Consider the following 21,377-nt stretch of genomic DNA (forward strand, 5'->3'; position numbering starts at 1 on the left):
AAAAAAAACATTTTTACTTTGGCTGTTTTGAATGTCATGAATTTGTTTGAACTCTTTGGTTAATTGGAAAAAGCCACAAACTGCAAGTTGACCACAAACTACAGGCTTTTTGTCCACTGCTAATTAAAACAAGAGAAAAGAGCAAAGGTAAAGTTCGTTCACCTTTGCAAACTGCAACATAAAGGGTGAAGTAGCAAAATATGGCCAGGCTTTTTGTCCCCTGCTGCAGGAACAGAAGAGAAAATGAGCACAGGGGCAATTTGGACACTGCAGCAAACACAGGCAGACAGACCAGCACCTTTTAGGGGAGGGTTGGTGAAGGCCGGGGGTGGGGGTGGTGAGTGAGGCAATGAGTGGCAAAACAGGAGAGAAAACCCTGCAAACTTGTATTAGAGAGAGAGAGAAGCAACTTGTGCTCTTCAATCTGCCCTGAGTGTTTTTCTGTCTCTCTCTTTCTCCCAACTTTTCTCTCTTTTCTTTAGATTTTCTGCTTTGTAACTGGGGAGTTTGTTTGTCAGTGGTGTTTGCTGAGGGATTGCTGCCTGTGTAATGGAAAGAGTGAGTGAGTTAGTGTGAAAGTGTGTGAGTGAGTGAGTGTGAGGGAGCTCTGTGCTCTAGCTGAGCAGTTTTAATCGCTTGTTTTGTTTCTAATCAGTCCCTTTTCACTATCTCTCTCTCCCTCCAGAGGACTTTTTTTGTGGAAATGCTGTAACATGAAGATGTGGAAAGAGAATTTTTGGGAGGAGGTGGAATCCTTGGACAAGGAGCTTTCTCTTCACATGGGACAGACTGAGGCCTTCACCACAAGCTGCACACAATGGGGCTCATGTGAGTTGTATCTGGGTCACTGTGGGATCAACGGGCGTGCTGTGGGATCACTGGGACACTGCAGGTTCACTGGGACATTGTGGGATCAATGGGACACTGTGGGATCACTGGGACACTGTGGGATCACTGGGATACTGTGAGATCACTGGGACATTGTGGGATCAGTGGGACACTGTGGGATCAATGGGACACTGTGGGATCACTGGGACACTGTGGGATCAATGGGACACTGTGGGATCACTGGGACATTGTGGGATCACTGGGACACTGTGGGATCACTGGGACACTGTGGGATCACTGGGACACTGTGCGATCAATGGGACACTGTGGGATCAATGGGACACTGTGGGATCACTGGGACACTGTGTGATCACTGGGACACTGTGAGATCACTGGGACATTGTGGGATCACTGGGACACTGTGGGATCACTGGGACACTGTGGGATCAATGGGACACTGTGAGATCACTGGGACATTGTGGGATCACTGGGACACTGTGGGATCACTGGGACACTGTGGGATCAATGGGACACTGTGGGATTAATGGGACACTGTGAGATCAATGGGACACTGTGGGATCACTGGAACACTGTGGGATCAATGGGACACTGTGGGATCAATGGGACACTGTGGGATCAATGGGACACTGTGGGATCAATGGGACACTGTGGGATCACTGGGACATTGTGCGATCAATGGGGCACTGTGGGATCAATGGGACACTGTGCGATCACTGGGACACTGTGGGATCAATGGGACACTGTGGGATCAATGGGACACTTTGGGATCAATGGGACACGGTGGGATCACTGGGACACTGTGCGATCAATGGGACACTGTGGGATCAATGGGACACTGTGGGATCACTGGGACACTGTGGGATCACTGGGACACTGTGGGATCACTGGGACACTGTGCGATCAATGGGACACTGTGGGATCAATGGGACACTGTGGGATCACTGGGACACTGTGGGATCACTGGGACACTGTGGGATCACTGGGACACTGTGAGATCACTGGGACACTGTGGGATCACTGGGACACTGTGGGATCAATGGGACATTGTGGGATCAATGGGACACTGTGGGATCACTGGGACACTGTGAGATCAATGGGACACTGTGTGATCACTGGGACACTGTGAGATCACTGGGACATTGTGGGATCACTGGGACACTGTGGGATCACTGGGACATTGTGGGATCAATGGGACACTGTGCGATCAATGGGACACTGTGAGATCAATGGGACACTGTGCGATCAATGGGACACTGTGCGATCACTGGGACACTGTGGGATCAATGGGACACTGTGGGATCAATGGGACACTGTGGGATCACTGGGACACTGTGGGATCACTGGGACACTGTGGGATCACTGGGACACTGTGGGGTCACTGGGACACTGTGCGATCAATGGGACACTGTGGGATCACTGGGACACTGTTGGATCACTGGGACATTGTGGGATCAATGGGACACTGTGGGATCACTGCGACAGTGGCGGCCATTTTGTTTAAGATGGCCGCCTTACTGGCCGCCATTTTGTTTCAGCTTCATGGCGTTACAGGAGAAACTTCTATACCCATTCTATGTCATATATAAATATTATAAACATGTATATATACATGAAATTTTATGTACACAAGTTGTTGTATAAAAGAAAGCCTGTCAAACATTTGCACAAATGCAGTTTGGATACTGGGACTTCTGGGTGCACTGTGGGAACACTGGGTGCACTGTGGGAACACTGGGTGCACCGTGGGAACACTGGGTGCACTGTAGGATCACTGGGATCACTTTGAGAACACTGGGACACTCTTGAATTACTGGGACACTTTTCATCACTGAGGCAATATCACTGGGTGCACTGTAGGATCACTGGGTCACTCTGCGGTGACTGTGGGGCCACTGGGTGCACGGTGGATCACTGGGACACTGTGCATGTCTGGGGCACTATCACTGATTGCACTGTGGGATCAGTGGGTCTCTCCGCGATCACTGTGGGATGACTGGGTGCACTGTGGGATCACTTGTGCACAGTGGGAACACTGTGGGATATTTATTTCCCCAGTTGGGCCGAATATCCCCTGATTCTCTGCTGTACATTCGATGTAATTCTATGTAGTATACAAATATATATAATGCTGTTGTTGTTGTCGTGAAGCAGGGACTCCCGGAGAGACTTCTTTACCCAGATGGGCCGAATGGCCTCTTTCTGTGCCGTGCTGTAGTCTATGCTATATATATAGATAGATAAATATATTATATGTACAAGAACATGTTGTAAAATAGAAATAGCAGTTTGGCCGAATGGCCTCCGTGCTGCACTGTGCTGTACTGTACATTCAATGTAAAATATATATAACTATATAACTATAAAATATATTATTTTATACTGCATGTTCAAGAATTTGTTGTTGTTGTCAAATGAGGAATTCAGGGGAAAATCTTTACCCAGATGGGCCGAATGACCTGTTTCTGTGACGTGGTGCATTCTATGTAATATTTATGTGAAGATATATTATATTGTATTATACGTACAAGAAGTAGTTGTTATAAAATAGAAATAGCAGTCAGGCCGAATGGCCTCTGTACTGCTCTGTACTGTACATTCGAAGTTAAATATATATAAATATATAATTAGATTATATGTTTTATTATATTTTCTACTCCAGAAGTTGTTGTTGTCAAATAAGAAATTCAGAGGAATTTCTTTACCCAGATGGGCTGAATGGCCTGTTTCTGTGCCGTGCTGTATTCTATGTAATATATATATATAAATACATGTACGGGGTTAAATTCGATAACCCCCGAATCCGGGCGCGGGGGTCGATTAACCCCCACGTGATTAACCTGCACCCAGTCTTAGAGATGCAGACAGCCCGTGAGATTGGTGCTGCCTGGTGATTTGCCTGATTCCTGCGAGCAGTCAGTCCTGGCTGTGCTGTTGAGCGGCTTCTCAGCAGCAGGGGGTTCGATGTTGCTTGAGTGGTGAGCACCTCGTGAAGGAAGGCTGCACCTCTTAAAGGCAGGCTGCACCTCACAAAGTCAAACATTTGATTCAGATACAATCCTCCGGGGTCATTTCTTCTCCTACAGTTTTGATTGGCAGCTTCTTTTGAATTAAACAGACCATTGCTTAAAATGACTGGCTCCCAGTCACTGTTTTGAAGGCATGTATCTGCCTGTCTTTTTGAAACCGGTGAGTCTGTTTGGAATCTCTGAGAATGTTAATCAAGTCGACAGCTTCCATAGGTTGTGAGAAAAAGACAACAAAGAACCAGGATGTTTGAAAGTTCGGTCACAGTTTCGTATAGTATTTGTGAATTATTTATTATTTTCTTTTCCAATAAGGATCTGGTTGAGCTTTACAGTAAAACTGTTGTCTTACTGCTACTATTCTGTTTATTCTCTTACTGTTTCATCAATTTGTTTGGCAGTTAAAGTCTAAAACAAGCTCGAGTGCAGTGTGAATCTGTCACCCTCTGAAGAGCAGGCACTATTAGGCACTGGATAGAACGAGTGGGCTGAGATAATCTGAAGGGGTTTCACTGTTCATTACCTGGAGCCCTTCAAATGTTACATTGATATCAGGACAAGCGGAAACATTGAGACATTGGGAGTGAAGCCTCACCTTACAGAGGAGCTGCTTTTTCAAGCTTAGAAATACAGCTGATTTTAAATCAGCAAAATTTCACTTAATTAAAGTTGACAAAAAGGCAACTATCTCTGAACTGTCTCCACTATCTGAAAAACACGGACATTTTACTGACCGTGGAATAATGATCTTGTTGAAACTGTACAAAATAAAACTCAATTGTAATCTTTTTACAATAACGATCTGATATAAAGCATTCTCCAAACAAACAAAAGCACCAAGCATCCCCGGGACATTGAGAGATTATGTGAGTGGGCAAAACTGTGGCAAATGGAGTTTAATGTGGGGAAATGTGAGGCCATCCACTTCGGATCTAAGAAAGATAGATCAGAGTGTTTTCTAAATGGTGAGGAGCTCAGAACTGTGGAGGAGCAGAGAGATTTAGGGGTCCAAGTACAGAAATCATTAAAAGCTAGTGGACAGTTACAAAAATAATTGAAAAGGCTAATAGAATGTTGGCCTTTATTTCAAGAGGGCTGGAACATAAAGAGGTGGAAGTTATGTTCCAGCTGTACAGAGCTCTGGTTAGAGCCCATCTGGAGGACTGCATTCAGTTCTGGGCACTGCACCTCAGGAAGGATATATTGCCCTTGGAAGGGCTGCAGCGCAGATTCACCAGAATGATATCGGGGCTAAAAGGTTTAAATTATGAGGACAGGTTGAATAGACAAGGCTTGTATTCCCCTGAATATTGAAGATTAAGGCGTGATTGAATTGAGTTGTTTAAGATGATGAAAGGAGTTGATAGGGTCGATAGAGATAAATTACTTCCTCTGTTGGGGGAGTCTAGAACAAAGGGGCACAACCTTAAAATTAGAGCCAGGCCGTCCAGGGGTGATGTCAGGAAGAACTTCTTCACACAATGGGTAGTGAAAATCTGGAACTCTCTCCCACAAAAGTCTGTTGAGGCTGGGGGTCGATCCGAAATTTCAAAACGGAGATTGATAGACTTTTGTTCGGCAAGGGTATTGAGGATTCTGGAACCAAGGCGGGTCGATGGAGTTAAGATACAAATCAGCCATGATCGAATTGAATGGCGGAACAGGTTGAGGAGCTGAAATGTCTACTCCTGTGCCTATGTAACAGGCTCGTGTGGCTGAATGGACTCCTCTTGTTCGTATGTAACATGCGCGAGGGGCTGAATGGCATCCAGATCCTGTATAACAGTCTCGAAGGGATGAATGGTCTCCTCCTGTTCCAGTGCAACAAGCTCAAGGGGCTTAATGACCAAGTCCCATTCCAGTGTAATAGGCTCGAGGTGCTGAATTGCCTTCAGTTCCAGTATAACACGCTCGAGGGGCTGAATGGCATGCTGCTGTTCCTATGTAACAGGCTTGCGGGGCTGATTGGCCATCAGATCTGGTGTAAGGGGCTCGAGGGGCTGAATGGCCTTCTCCTGTTGCTATCTGACAGGCTTGAAGGGTTGATTGGCGTCTAGTTCCTGTATAACAGGGTCGAAGGGCTGAATGGCCTTCAGTTCCCAGATAACAGGCTCGAGGGGCTCAATGGCCTCCTCCTTTTGCTATTTAACAGGCTTGAGGGGTTGATTGGGCTCAAGTTCCTGTATAACAGGCTCGAAGGGCTGAATGGCCTCCTCCTGATTCTATGTAACAGGCTTGAGGAGATGATCGGCCTCCAGTAACGATGAAACAGGCTTGAGGGGCTGAATGGCCTCCTCCTTTTCCTGTGTAACAGCCTTCAGAGGCTGAATGGCCTTCAGTTCCCATACCAGAGGCTTGAGGAGCTCAATGGCCTTCTTCTGTTCCTGTCGATCAGCCGTGAAGGACTTGCCGCCATTTCGTCCAAGATGGCCACCGTACTTACAGACATTTTGTCCAAGATGGCCACCGTACTTACAGCCATTTTGTCTAAAAATTAGAGCCGGACCTTTCAGGAGCGAGATTGGAAAACATTTCTACACACAAAGGGTGGTAGAAGTTTGGAACTCTCTTCCGCAAACGGCAATTGATACCAGCTCAATTGCTAAATTGAGATCTGAGATAGATGGCTTTTTGGCAATCAAAGGTATTAAGGGATATGGGCCAAAGGCGGGTATATGGAGTTAGATCACAGATCAGCCATGATCTTATCAAATGGCGGAGCAGGAACGAGGGGCTGAACGGCCTTCTCCTGTTCCTATGTTCCTATCATATTATTTATATGGAATTCCGACAGGCATTTGATAAGGTTCCACACAAGAGACTGTTGGCAAAAATGAAAGCACATGGAACTTGAGGCAATGTATTGACATGGATAGAGAATTGGTTAGGAGATAGGAGACAGAGAGTAGGGATAATGGGTACATACAACAATTGGCAGGATGTGACTAGTGGTGTCCCCCAGGGATCTGTAACTGGGGTCTCAGCTTGTCACCATATTTATCAATGACTTAGATGAAGGAACAGAGAGTCGTATATCCAAGTTTGCTGATGACACTAAGTTAGGTGTTACAGTAAGTAGTGTGGATGCGAGTGGAAAGTTGCAAAGGGACATTAATAGATTAAGTGAGTGGGCAAAACTATGGCAGATGGAGTTCAATGTGGGGTAATCCACTTTGGACCGATGGTCAGGGTATTTCCCAAATGCTAAGAAGCTGGGAACTGTGGAGAAGCAGAGAGAATTAACGGTTCATTTACATAAATCAATAAAACCTAACGGACGGGTCCAAAAAATAATTTAAAAGGCTAACGGAGTGTGAGCCTTTATCTCAGGGGTCTGGAATATAAAGAAGTGGAAGTTATGTTACAGTTATATAAAGCTCTGGTTAGACTGCGTCTGGAGTCACTGCGTTCAGTTTTGGACACTGCACCTCAGGAAGGATAGATTCGCCTTGGAGGGGGTGCAGAGCAGATTCACCAGAATGTTACCGGGGCTAAAATGGTCAAATTATGAGGACAGGCTGCAGAGACTGGGCTCGTATTCCCTCGAGTATAGAAGATTGAGGGGCGGTCTGAGCGAGGTGTTTAACATGTTTAAATGATTCGATAGAATAGAGAGAGAGAATCAATTTCCTTTGAGGAATCAAGAACGAGGGGGACATAACCTTAAAATTAGAACCATGCCATTCAGGTTCGAAATCAGGAAGCACTTTTTTACACAAAGGGCAGTAGAAGTCTGGAACTCTGTCCTCCAAAAGACTGTGGATGCTGGGGGTCAACTGAAGCTATCAAGACTGAGATCGATAGTTTTTTGTTGGGTGAGGGTATCGAGAGATCGGGAGCAAAGACGGGTAAATGGATTTGCGGTTCAGATTATCTCTGATCTAATTGAAGGGTGGAACAGGTTCAAGGGGCGAAATGGCCTCCTCATGTTCCCAATGGAAATGTTGAGAATATGTTTTGTTGAGCCTGTGATGTCAGGTTCCACACCTGTCCAAACAAGGCAGGTCACATTTGGGAGTTTAATAACTTTGAAATGAACATTTTTCTTTTGTGACTTGTGCAACTTCGATCAATTGAATAGTTATGAAAGAGAATCAATGCCGTCATTCTAATTTCTGGCTACTAACCAAAGCAGAGGTTTCCGTAGTGTAGTGGTTATCACGTTCGCCTCACACGCGAAAGGTCCCCGGTTCGATCCCGGGCGGAAACATTATGTTGGGGCAGATATTTTTTTCATCTGTGAAAGAGCCGGTCCTGTTAAATTTAACACAAATTCTTGGTCTCACGAGCACTGAACATTTTAAACCGAGCCCTTCAAAATACAGTGTGTAAAATGAGAAGGGATAAAAAGTTCATCGCACAAAAGAAATTATTTAAGTTTTCCAACTTCCCTCAGTAGCCTTTCATTCTGCAAAATAACGTTATCAGTTAATTAATGGTGAATAAAACAATGATTGTTTTTATTTCTAAAATGCGATTAATATAAAAAGTGCTCAAAAGTTGCTTTGTTGACCGGGAATCGCAGCCCGGCCGTCGTGGTAAAAGCGCCGAATCCTCACCACTCGACCACCAGCGAGTTTTATTTACAGTGTCATCAGATTTAACATGGATTTCTCTTTCTCTGTGACTCAGCTTTTAATCCTTTTTAGTTCCTGATTGCGGATATTCCCGTGATTAAATAGGAATAATGTGCAATAGGTTCAGGAAAACCCGGGAGGTGGCATCCCGCTCACTGAGCCTGTCGAGCAGCATTTATCTGACCAAACACTGGAGTGAGTGAAACTTCCTCCGGGGGAGGGGGGGGTCTCAATGTGGAAAGGGTGGCGAGTGAAAGCGCCATTTATCAGTCAGGATGGCCTAGCGGTCTATTGTACTGCGTTTACGTTGCAGTCTTCTTTAGAAACATGGGTTCGAATCCCACTTCTGATATTGGTTATTTTGACTCCTATTTTATTTGTTGCTTGAGCTGCGGTTGATTTTTCGGCCCAGTTGATTTACTCTTCCCGCAATAACCAACCCGGTCTCCGTCCACGGCACGTTTTGACGCCCACCGGCTCATCCCTAAACCGAGCTTTGAACGAAAATATGCTGGAAGCACAAGGCGGTCATTCAACAACTGTGGAGAGAACAGAAACTTGGGGAAATGCACCATCGGCATAGGAGTCGGCCATTCAGCCCCTCGAGCCTGCTCCGCCATTTGATAAGATCATGGCTGATCTGTGATCTAACTCCATATACCTGCCTTTAGCCCATATCCCTTAATACCTTCAGTTGGCAAAAAGCTATCTGTCTCAGATTTAAAATTAGCAATTGAGCGAGCATCAATTGCCGTTTGTGGAAGAGCGATCCATCTTCGACCACCCTTTGTATGTAGAAATGTTTTCTAATCTCACTCCTGAAAGGTCTGGCTCTAATTTTTAGACTGTGCCCCCGAGTCCTAGAATCCCCAACCAGCGGAAATAATTTATTTCTATCCAGAAAATGTCAATAACACAGTCATTGAGAGGTGCAGTTCACGAAGGCAGCTCACCAGCACCTTCTCAAGAGCAATTACGGATGGGCAATAAATGCTGATCTTGCCATTGACACCCACATCCCATGAATGAAGACAAAAAAAGTCTCCTGCATGGCCGACTAATTTCCTGCTGCTAAACGACGGGAAGAATGAAACCATCGGCTTCAGTCCTTTGAACGAACTGTATGCACTTGCCGTCGAGCTCAATCCCCACTTGGTCCTCTGCCCCGAATATCCACTGCATCAGAAAATCCTCCATAACATAGAATCACAGCAAGGAAACATCACAGAAGGAGGCCATTCGGCCCCTCGTGCCTGTGCCAACTCTTTGAAAGAGCTATCCAATTGGACCCAATCCCCTTCCCTTTCCCCATAGCTCTGCAAAATTTTCCCCTTCAAGTACTTATGCAGTTCCCCTTTGAATGTTATTATTGAATCTGTTTCCACCACCCTTTCAGGCAGTGCATTCCAGATCATGTCAACTCGCTGCGTAAAAACATTCTCCTCATCTCACCTCTGTTGCCAATTAGCTTAAATCTGTGTCCTCTGGTTACCATCCTTTCTGCCACTGGAAATAGTTTATCCTGATTTATTCTATCAAAACCGTTCATGATTTTGAACACCTCTGTTAAATCTCCCCTTAAATGTCTCCGCTCTGAGGAGAACAACCCCAGCTTCTCCAGTCTCTCCACCTCACTGAAATCCCTCATCCCTGGCACCATTCTAGTAAATCACCTCTGCACCCTCTCCAAGGCCTTGACATCCTTCCTAAAGTGTGGTGGGCAGAATTGTGCGGTGGCCAGCTGGGGCCTAACCAGTCATTTATAAAGGTTGAGCATAAGTTCCTTGCTTTTGTACTCTATGCCTCTATTAATAAAGTCAACGATTGCGGATATTTTTTTTTACAATCTATTCATCTTGTGCTGCCACCTTCAAAGATTTGTGTATGTATGCCCCCAGGTCTCTCTGTTCCTGCACCCCCTTTAAAATTGCACCATTTATTTTAAAGGGCTGGCACAGGCACGGTGGGCCGAATGGCCTCCTGTGAGTCTATGATTCTATGTTTTTGATTACACCTCTATGAAGCGCTTTGGGATATCCCCCAGAAGTGGGAGTCAGCAGTTCACTTCCTCCCTTCACACTTCCATCTGACCTGGGCTGGACGAAATAGATTTTTTCGTTGTGTAATGATTATCATGTTGGCGTGACACACGAAAAACTCCCGGTTTAATCCCGGGTCAGAAACAATTTGCTGGAACTTGCTCCTCACAAACTTCCAGGCGCGACCTTTCTCTCGTGTCAATTGGGCTGCAATCCTTTCACATTCAACAACGGCTGCACCAGATTCCTGGTCTCAAGACCAGTGAACAGTTTGAAGCAGTGCGTAAAATGAGAAGGGATGAAAGTTACAAAAGTTAGCATAGTTTCAACGGTCACTCGGCAAACTTGTTCGCATTTCATTCAGTGCGAAACAGAAAGTTGTGGGTTTATTAATGGTGATTAAAAGAATCATCTGAGAGACTTGAATTATTTTGTGTCATTCAGTGAACTGTTTTGTAAAAATAGATTCGCTGATCGGGAAGCGAACCCGGGTCGTAGCTGTGAAAGCGACGGATCCGAACAACCAGCGAGTTTGACTTGCAGCATTATCAACTTTAACGTGGACTTCCCTTTTTCTGTGATTCAGCTTTTAATCATTTTTAGCTCCTGATTGCGGATATTCCCGTGATTAAATAGGAATAAAGTATATTAGGCTCAGGAAAACCCGGGGAGGTGGCATCCCGCTCACCGAGCCTCTCCAGCAGCATTTATCTGACCAAGCACTGGAGTGAGTGAAACTTTCTCCAGGGTGGGGGGGGGGGGGGGTCTCAATGTGCAAAGGGTGGCGAATGAGGAAGTTATTTATCAATCAGGATGGCCGAGCGGACTAAGCTGCTGCGTTCAGGTCGCAGTCTCCTGTGGAGACGTGGGTTCGAATCCCACTTCTGACATTAGTTATTTTGACTCCTATTTTATTTGTTGCTTGAGCTGCAGTTGATTTTTCGGCCCAGTTGATTTGCTTTTCCCGCAATAACCAACCCGGTCTCCGTCTACGGCACGTTTTGACGCCCACCGGCTCATCCCGAAACCGAGCTTTAAACGAAAATATGCTGGAAACACAAGGCGATAATTCAACAACTATGGAGAGAACAGACACTTGGGGAAATGTACCATAGGAACAGTAGTAGGCCATTCAGCCCCTCGAGCCCGCTCCTCCATTTGATAAGATCATGGCTGATCTGTGATCTAACTCCATTTCCCTGCCTTTGGCCCATATCCCTTCACACCTTCGGTTGGCAAAAAGCTATCGATCTCAGATTTAAAATGAGCAATTAAGCAAATATCAATTCATAGAATCATAGAAGTTTACAACATGGAAACAGGCCCTTCGGCCCAACATGTCCATGTCGCCCAGCTTATACCACTAAGCTCGTCCCAATTGCCTGCACTTGGCCAATATCCCTCTATACACATCTTACCCATGTAACTGTCCAAATGTTTTTTAAAAGACAAAATTGTACCCGACTCTACTACTGCCTCTGGCAGCTCGTTCCAGACACTCACCACCCTTTGAGTGAAAAAATTGCTCCTCTGGACCCTTTTGTATCTCTCCCCTCTCACCTTAAATCTATGCCCCCTCGTTATAGACTCCCCTACCTTTGGGAAAAGATTTTGACTATCTACCTTATCGATGCCCCTCATTATCTTATAGACTTCTTTCAGATCACCCCTAAACCTCCTACTCTCCAGGGAGTAATTGCCGTTAGGGGAAGAGAGTTCCAAACTTCTTCCATCTTTTGTGTGTAGAAGTGTTTTCTAACCTCACTCCTGAAAGGTCTGGCTCCAATTTTTGGACTGTGCCCCCTAGTCCTAGAATCCCCAACCAGTGGAAATAGTTTCTCTCTATCCAGAAAATGTCAATGACACAGTCAATGAAAGGTGCAGTTCACGAAGGCGGCTCACCAGCACCTTCTCAAGAGCAATTAGGGATGGGCAATAAATGCTGACCTCGCCATTGACACCCACATCCCATGAATGAAGACAAAAAATGTCGCCTGCATGGCCGAGTAATTTCCTGCGGCTGAACGACGGTAAGAATGAAACCATCGGCTTCAGTCCTTTGAACGAACTGTATACACTTGCCGTCGAGCTCAATCCCCACTTGTTCCTCGGCCCCGAATATCCACTGCATCAGAAAATCCTCCATAACATAGAATCACAGCATGGAAACATCATAGAAGGAGGCCATTCGGCCCATCGTGCCTGTGCCAAATATTTGAAAGAGCGATTCAATTCGACCCGCTCCCCTTCCCTGTCCCCATAGCCCTGCAATACCTTCCCCTTCAATTGTTTATCCAGCTCCCCTTTGAATGTTATTATTAAATCTGTTTCCACCGCCCTTTCAGGCAGTGCATTCCAGATCATGGCAACTCGCTGCGTAAAAACATTCTCCTCATCTCACCTCTGTTGCCAATGACCTTAAATCTGTGTCCTCTGGTTACCATCCTTTCTGCCACTGGAAATAGTTTCTCCTGATTTATTCTATCAAAACCGTTCATGATTTTGAACACCTCTGTTAAATTTCCACTGAGCCTTCTCTGCTCAAAGGAGAACAACCCCAGCTTCTCCAGTCTGTCCACCTCACTGAAATCCCTCATCCCTGGTAAATCACCTCTGCACCCTCTCCAAGGCCTTGACATCATTCCTAAAGCGTGGTGGGCAGAATTGTGTGATGTCCAGCTGGGGCCGAACCAGTGATTTATAAAGGTTCAGCATTAGTTCCTTGCATTAGTACTCTATGCCTCTATTAATAAAGTCAACGATTCCAGATAGTTTATTATCAGTCAGGATGGCCGAGCGGACTAAGGTGCTGCGTTCAGGTCGCAGTCTTCTTCGGAGGCGTGGGATCGAGTCCCACTTCTAACATCGGTTATTTTTAAACCAATTTTATTTGTTGCTTGAGCTGCAGTTGATTTTTGGGCCCAGTTGATTTGCTCTTCCCGCAAGAACCAACCCAGTCTCCATCCACGGCACGTTTTGACGCCAACCGGCTCATCCCTAAGCCATTAGAAGTAAATGCCTTTCATGACTGCTGCTTACAAATGTATTTACATGTATCTGTATTATTTATTCATTTATTGGGGTGTATATAATGTCAATGTATTTTCTGGATATTTATTTCTCTATGTCTTATTTTTTATTACACACAAATACATAATACAGATACACAGAGATATAATGATAACCACCACACAGTTACACCCAAATGTATTTTTAAGTGTCACAGATGCAATCATATATATTTATAACAAGATATATCATATTGTAAAAATAATCAAAATAAATTTATAAATGGCACACATAACATAAACACTCACTTAATAAAGAAGCATGACATCCATAGTTTAAATTTGCACACCGTCCTGTTAGCAGTCCTGAACAAAGTCCACACACCGAAAGTCTCAGCGTTTTTTCAGATGCTGCCCGTCCTGTTATGCATTTTGAGCAGTTCCTTTCCTGTGATGTGATGATTCTGGGTTCCGGGTGTGTGTAATTGGATTTGCTGCAGTCATGCTGCCGCGGACAGGTGAAGGCTGCTTCTGAGGCTGCCTGACACCCGGTGGGAGTGGGCGGGGATTTGGTAATCTGAAATAAATTCAACTGTGCATGAGAAGCTTTCATGAAGGTCAACATCAAGGTCCCTGCCATTCGACCTCCAGGCGCAATAGCGTCGCGTCTGATTCAAGGTTGCGTGTTCAAATCACATCGGGGTCACGCTTGTTCTTAACTTTAGTAGGAGTCTGAATAATTCCGTAATTCATATTGCATTCCCTTTTTCACAATAAACAGAACCCTATTCTGAATTCTGCCTCACCAGTTCCCCAGTGTCAGAGAGAGAAGCGTCTGATTCCCTCATTTATTTATTGCAAGATACACACACAAACACACTTATTAATTCAAAATCAGCGTGCAGCTCCACACACAGTTAAACACAGCCAGAGAGACAGGCAAGCACCGGGAAATAGACAAACCGGTTTCTCAGAGAATTGCCAGTACCTCCACGGTCGAATGTAAGGGCTTTTGTTGTTCGCTTTCGTTCCACACCTTGGAATTCAGGTTCATGGTTTGTAGGACAAGGCACGGGCGCGATGGCCCGAGTGGCCTGCTTCTGAGTTGAATCCTTCTCCGATTCTAAGCTCAGCCCCTGGGGCGGAGCTAGCAGCCGCTTCGCTGCAATAATAGACCAAATGGAGAAGTATCAGCAGGCTCGGCCAGCTCAGTCGGTCGAGCATGAGACTCTTAATCTCAGCGGTCGTGGGTTAGCGCCCCACTGTGGGCGAATTCTGTTTTAAACTTTTGCGCTGCTTTCGCGAGTGAACCCTCCCTTCACTGTCAGTGCAAGAGACGATTCTGTCAGTGCCGCCTCGTGTGCAATGGTCAAAACTTTAAAAGGAGCAGAAGGTTATTCGGGGTTCAGATACACAAACCTCTCTGATGAGCCTGAGATTTTATCAGAGGTTGCTGCCTCCCCTACATCTCTAGCCCTCTGACGAGGCACTTGCTCCGGTTTCAATTTACAAACTGGGTGAGTTGGTGATCGGGTGTAGGAGAGCTGGTTTGTGATCTGAGTCGGAGACTCAGCGGCCCCGGGTAAGACAGAGAAAAAAATCAGTCCAGGCCCGGCCCCAATCTGCGGATGTGGAAGAAAACACGGGAGGAGGGTGCGGTGTGAGGTCCCTGTCAAACCAACTGACAGGACAAAGCTGGCCACAGTCACAGAATCAGAATGGCTATTTCCTGACGGGGGGGGAGGCCGGTTCATGTGGAAAAGGATCCGGACGAGAATGATCTGATTCATAAGGTTAGGGGAGGGAAATTAGGGAGCTCCTTCGCAATGTTAATTACTTGAAAATGAAGCCTTTTTCCTGTGTAACTTGTGTGGTTTTTGATGAATGAAATGTTTGTAAAAAGGCATCCGTGGAGAAGGATTGAGAGCTTTTAGGACGAGAGGGGAAATGAGTAGATTTTTTTTTCACACAGAGGGTTGTTACGATCTGGTAGCCACTCCCTGAAAGGCTGGTGGAAGCAGCTTTCATAGGAACTTTCAAAAGGCAATTGGACAGGTACTTGAAGAGGACTGACTTGCAAGGTTATGGGGAAAAGGCTGGGTTTTTTCGACTAAATTGCACAGCTCTTTCAAAGAGTAGGCAGGGCAACACGGCCGAATAGCCTCCTTCTGTGCTGTATTGGTCCATGATTCTATTCCATGATTTTAGTGTGGGACAGGAGAGATGTTGTTTAAAGAGAGGTAAAACTGTCCCAATCAGAGCAGACAGAGGTGACTGGTCGGTTCCCCTCTGCCCAGTATAAGTCACCAGCGGTTTTTTGTGGTGTTGTGGTTACCAGTTCGCTTGACACGCGAACGGCCCTGCTTTCGATCCTGGGCGGACAATTTATGATGCAATTGCTGTTTGCATTCTATATTAATGACATGGATGAGGGGACCGAGTGTAATGTATCCAAGTTTTATGATGATACAAAGGTAGGTGGGAAAGTAAGCCGTGAGGAGGACGCAAAGGGAGGTGGACAGGTTAATTGATTGGGTAAGAAGGTCGCAGTTGGATTATAAGGTGGGAAAATATGAAATTGTCCACTTTGGTAGGAAGAATAGAAAAGCAGAATAGTTTTTATACGGTGAGAGTCCAATAAATGTTGATATTCAGAGGGAGTTCGGTGTACTTGTAAACACATCACAGAAAGTTAACATGCAAGTACAGTAAGCAATTAGGAAGAAAAATGGTATGTTGCCCTTTATGCAAGGAGGTTGGAGCATAAGAGTAAGGAAGTCTTGCTGCAATTAAATAGGGCTTTGGTGAGAACACACCTGGAGTACTTTGATGTAGTCTATTTGGATTTTAGCATGGCTTTTGACAAGGTCCCAATTGGCAGACTGGTCAAAAAAGATGTGATTGCACTAGAGAGGGTACAGAGGAGATTTACGGGGAGGTTGCCAGGGCTGGAGATTTTTGGCTGTGAGGAAAGATTGGAGAGGCTGGGGTTGTTTTCTTTGGAACAGAGGAATCTGAGGAGTGATTTAATTGAGGTGTACAAAATTATGAAGGGTCTAGATAGAGTGGATGGGAAGGACCTATTTACCACAGCAGGGAGGTCAATAACCAGGGGCCATTGATTTAAAGTGATTGGTAGAAGGATTAGAGAGGAGCTGAGGAGAATTTTTTTCACCCAGAGGATGGTAGGTGTCTGGAACTCACTGCTGAAAGGGTGGGAGAGGCAGAATCCCTCGTTACATTTAAAAAAGACTTGGATTTGCACCTGAAGTGGTGTAACCTGCAAGGCGACGGAGCGATTGCTGCAAAGTGGGATTCGGCTGGTTGGCTCATTTTCGGCCGGCGCGGATGCGATGGGCCGAATGGCCTCTTTCAGTGCCGTCAATTTGCGATGATTCTGCAAAAATGGCAAATGTTTTTTGTAACAACAAATTTCTTGACTGTGAATCGAAAGCGGGCCGCAATGGTGAGAGCGCCAAATCCTAACCACTAGACCACCATGGAAGACATGGAAAGTTTCTAAATATATCTGGGAGTGTTTGTATTAGGTACAAATAATATTTATGGTTTCGTGACTCTGTTAGATGCAAATGTATTTACATGAATCTGTATTATTTATTTATATATTGGGGTGTATATATTGTAAATCTACTTCTGGCGCTGATAAGAGTCCATATAATTCCGCAATTAATGTTTCATTTGCGTTTTCACAATAATAAGTCTGTCTCACTGGTTCCCCAGTGTCAGGGAGGGAAGTGTCTGATGCCCTCTTTTATTTGATGTTACAAACAGAAGACAAACACTCGTATTCGTTCAAAATCAACCTGAAGGTGGACACACACACAGAGATAAACACAGCCAATGATATGGTCGTTCTGTTGGGATTGCTGCACATGCATACCCAGGGGCGAGTTTACTGCAATGATAGACAAGAGCGGCTGAGCTTTTCAGGCCCGGTTCGCTCAGTCGATAGAGTGTAAGACTCTAAATTGCAGGGGCGTGGGCTCAAGCCTCATGTTGGGCGTATTCTGATTTAAACTTTTTATGTTGCTTTCAGGGGTGAACCCAAGCTCTGACTCCCCCCGACCTCCCGTGCAGTGTCACCGCGCACATTGTGGCCGCGCCCGGGCTGATTTCTCTCTCTCTCACCCGGGACCGATGAGTCTGCTGTACCGTGATCACCAACTCACCCAGTTTGTGAATTTAAACCGGAACAGGTGTCTCGTAAAGGGCAAGAGAAGTAGGGAAGGCTGCAACCTCTGATAAAATCTCATTCCCATTAAAGGTTTGTGTATCTGAATCCCTAACACTTTCTGCAACTTTTAAAAGTTTTGACATTCACTGTACAGGACGCGGCACCTTGAGACTCGTCTCTGACACTCACAGTGATGCGTTGGGCTGTTTTCACTCGTAAAACAGCTTTTGTGATATTGTGATATTGTCTTTGACTCCCTCACCAGCGGAAAGGGTTTGCCTATCTCCCTTTCAAAATCCTTAAAAGACTTCTATATTCCAGGGAATACAAGTATGTAACCGCTCCTCATAATTTAACCCTTCGAGCCCTGCTAACATTCTGGTAATTCTGGTCTGCGCTCCTTCCAAGGCCAATATACCCTTTTAGAGTAAAAGGGAATAAAATTTAAAATGAGCGTCACTGAGGATCAGTTTTCTATCACTCAAAGTTATCTGTTTAATGAAGTAAAAGATGCAGCTTACAAAGAATAAGGGAGCAGCCACTGTCTCCCTTTTTGGCAGGAGAAGAAAATAGATCTGGATGTTCATGGAGACCAAGTTCCAACATAATGTTTCCAGCCAGGATCGAACCGGGGACTTTTCGCGTGTTCAGCAAATGTGATAACCACTATACTACAGAAACCGATGGTACCTTGCTCAACACAATGGGCAACTGAATGGTGTCCTCTCTCTGCTCGTACTTGGAATGTGTTCTTTCAAGTACAGCAAGAGATTCAGACAGTGGCAGCTTCACCTTTTCTTTAAAAACTCTCAGCATAGTGGGTTTGAGCCCCACGTTGGGCGAGTACCGTTTTAAACTTTTATGCTGCTTCCACCGGTGAGCCCCAGCTCTGATACTTCCCCCACCCCCCTCCATCTCACCGCGCACGATGGGGCCGCGCCCGGGCTGAATCTCTCCAATTAGGTTTCCGCCCCAGTCGCAGCATGAAATGGTCCTTATCAAAGTCACAAATGATACCCGATGTGACTCCCACCATGATAAACTATCCCTCCTCATCCTTCTCAAATACAATATCTCACCGTGCTGTTATGCTGTTAGACGAGTTTCCTCTCTCTGCTCTTATTTGCAATGTGTTGCTTTTCCGACTGATAACACTTAGTATCATCGTATGATGTTAGTCCACAAGAGGAGATCATTCGGCCCATCGTGCCTGTGCTGGGTCAAACACACGTATTCGTTCAAAATTCGTTCAGAGATGGATTGAGTGCCTTGTTATCAGAAAATTGCCTGAACCCTCACAGTCTGCAGCTTTCCTCCTCGCTATCAACCACATGGCCTATTTTTGTGCCACCCGCAAATTTCTTAATCATGTCCCCTAAGTTTCGGTCCAAATCGTGAATGTCGAGCACAAAAAGCAAAGGACCAAGTACCGAGCCCTGCGGCACCCCACTGGAAACAGCCTTCCAGCCACAAAAACACCCGTCGACCATTACACTTTCCTTCCTGCCACTGAGCCAATTTTGGATCCAACAAGACACATTCCCTTGGATCCCATGGTCCTTTCCTTTTTTGAGCAATCTGCCATGTGGGAACTTTTCAAAAGCCTTGCTAAAATCCATGTCGACGACATCAATTGCGCTACCCTCATCTATCAATCAGGTGAGTCAGACACAACTTCCCCTCAACAAATCCATGCTGACTGTCCTTGATTAGTCCGTGCCTTTCGAAGTGACACTTCATCCTGTCCCTCAGAATTGATTCCAATAATTTGAAATGGAGTCTTTCTCCTGCTTGCTGCAATAACAGATAAGGTGGTTACAAATGCACAAGTCCGGCTAGCTCAGTCGGTAGAGCATGAGACTCTTAATGTCAGGGTCGTGGGTTCGAGCCCCACGTTGGGCGAGTGTCATTTTAAACTTTTATGTTGCGTTCACTGGCCAACGGTGCAGAATTGATGCAGAATGAAAAATTAAATTTGTAGTCCGGATGGCCGAGCGGTCTAAGGTGCTGCGGTCTGGTCGCAGTCTCTTCTGGAACAATGGGTTCGAATCCCACTTCTGACGTTGCTTATTTTCACGAAGACGTGAAAATATGATATTTGTGGATTCGGCTGCAGCTGATTTTTCGACCAAGTTGATTTCCTGCTCCCAGAAAAGCAACTGGCTTTGTGATGGAAATGTGACTTGAGAAGTTTCAAACTGTGAAATGTTTGACATATTAATGACCTGGACAAAGAAATAGAACAGCAGTGGGAAACATTGAAAACGGTGATCAATGGAGTCCAGGAGAAATATATCCCACGAAAAAACAAGAACAAACCAGCCAGAAATGACACACCAGGGATGAATAAAGAAACAAGGGCAAAATTGAAACTGAAGAAAAAGGCACACACTGGACAATAAAGGAGAGAGTGGAATGTGAAAAGACTGGGAAAGAAGTCTAAAGAACTATTAGAAAGGCAAAAAGGAATATCAAAAAAGCAAAGTATTCTGGACACATCAACAGCCAAAGAAAGTTCAGGATAGGAATAGGGCCACTAAGGGATACACACGACAAACTCACAGGCAATGACAGCGAAATGGCAGAAATATTAAATAATCACTTTGCTTCAGTATTTACCAGGGAGACTGGTGTTGTGGGCGTGACAGTAGAAGAAGAGATCAAAAAGATATGTAAAGACATTTAAGATCGAAAGGGGGAGATAATTGATAAACTAATCAAACTTAGAGAGGAAATTTCCAGTTCGGAGCCTAACCAGAGTTTCAAACCGCTCAGCCACGCTAATTTCCGTATTACTGTTCAGGAGCTTATTTCACAGGGACAGGATTACTGCGCTCCATTTAGGGAGGCTCAGTGAAAGGCGGAAATTGATCTATTAATCGAATCATAGAATAAGATAGCGCCATTCGGCCCATCGTGCCAGTGCCAGTTCTCTGAAAGAGCTGTCCAGTTAGTCCCACTCGCCTGCTGTTTCCCCATAACCCTGAACATGTTTCCATCCAAGCGTTTATCCAATTCCCTTTTGAAAACTGTGAGTTAAGAAAAACAATATTGAAAGGGGTGCTGGGGTCTCTGTAGCGTCGATGTAGAGTGTGTGATGATTGAAGTTATCAAGATGGTTGCTTTACACATGGTATGTTGTGCAATCATCCTGAAATACTTTCAATATCCAATACAAATTGAATTGCAAAGCTAACGGACAAACACTGGAAAACAAGTCACGAGTGAACGCAAATGATCTGGGACCCGTTTTCATCCTCACGGCACTTTTAATAAAGTGAAATAACTTTGCATTGAAAAGATTTGGAATTTGCATCTATGCCTTTATCTGTTCCATTTCTTAAAGTTGCTGGCGTCTGATGATGTACACGCCTCTGCTCTCTCCATTGAACAAGAAAGGAGGTGTTTGACGTTGACAGGACCTGTTGGTTATGAGCTCATCCTTGACATTGAGTGGGTTCGCGTTTTTTAAACGGCGTCAACTTTAGCCCAGCGGTGAACTTCACAACAAACAAGTTCATCACCGTCTCACCGCGGGCACTGACTGACACGTTTATCGTTATTTCTTTCAGACCTAAATAAATAGGAACCGTGATTTTAAATTTGCACGAAGTGATTTTTAGGTAGTCGCCTTTAAATGTTTCAAAGGCGAATCCGAATTTATGATAGTCCGGCCTTTTCACCAG

General features: G+C 45.2%; 3 non-coding genes across 3 annotated transcripts; all 3 read left to right on the forward strand.

Annotated features, from left to right (window-relative positions):
* The first annotated feature begins 8,009 nt into the window (after positions 1 to 8,009).
* Positions 8,010 to 8,082, forward strand: trnav-cac (transfer RNA valine (anticodon CAC)). Its single transcript has one exon. It is a non-coding gene; the product is annotated as a tRNA-Val (tRNA).
* A 5,188-nt stretch (positions 8,083 to 13,270) lies between these two features.
* trnal-cag (transfer RNA leucine (anticodon CAG)) lies at positions 13,271 to 13,353 on the forward strand. The gene has a single exon. It is a non-coding gene; the product is annotated as a tRNA-Leu (tRNA).
* A 6,167-nt stretch (positions 13,354 to 19,520) lies between these two features.
* On the forward strand, positions 19,521 to 19,593 carry trnak-cuu (transfer RNA lysine (anticodon CUU)). Its single transcript has one exon. It is a non-coding gene; the product is annotated as a tRNA-Lys (tRNA).
* The last annotated feature ends 1,784 nt before the right edge of the window (positions 19,594 to 21,377 follow it).

This window comes from Heptranchias perlo, unplaced genomic scaffold (genome assembly GCF_035084215.1).
Source record: "Heptranchias perlo isolate sHepPer1 unplaced genomic scaffold, sHepPer1.hap1 HAP1_SCAFFOLD_55, whole genome shotgun sequence".
In the NCBI taxonomy this organism is placed as follows: Eukaryota; Metazoa; Chordata; class Chondrichthyes; order Hexanchiformes; family Hexanchidae; genus Heptranchias; species Heptranchias perlo.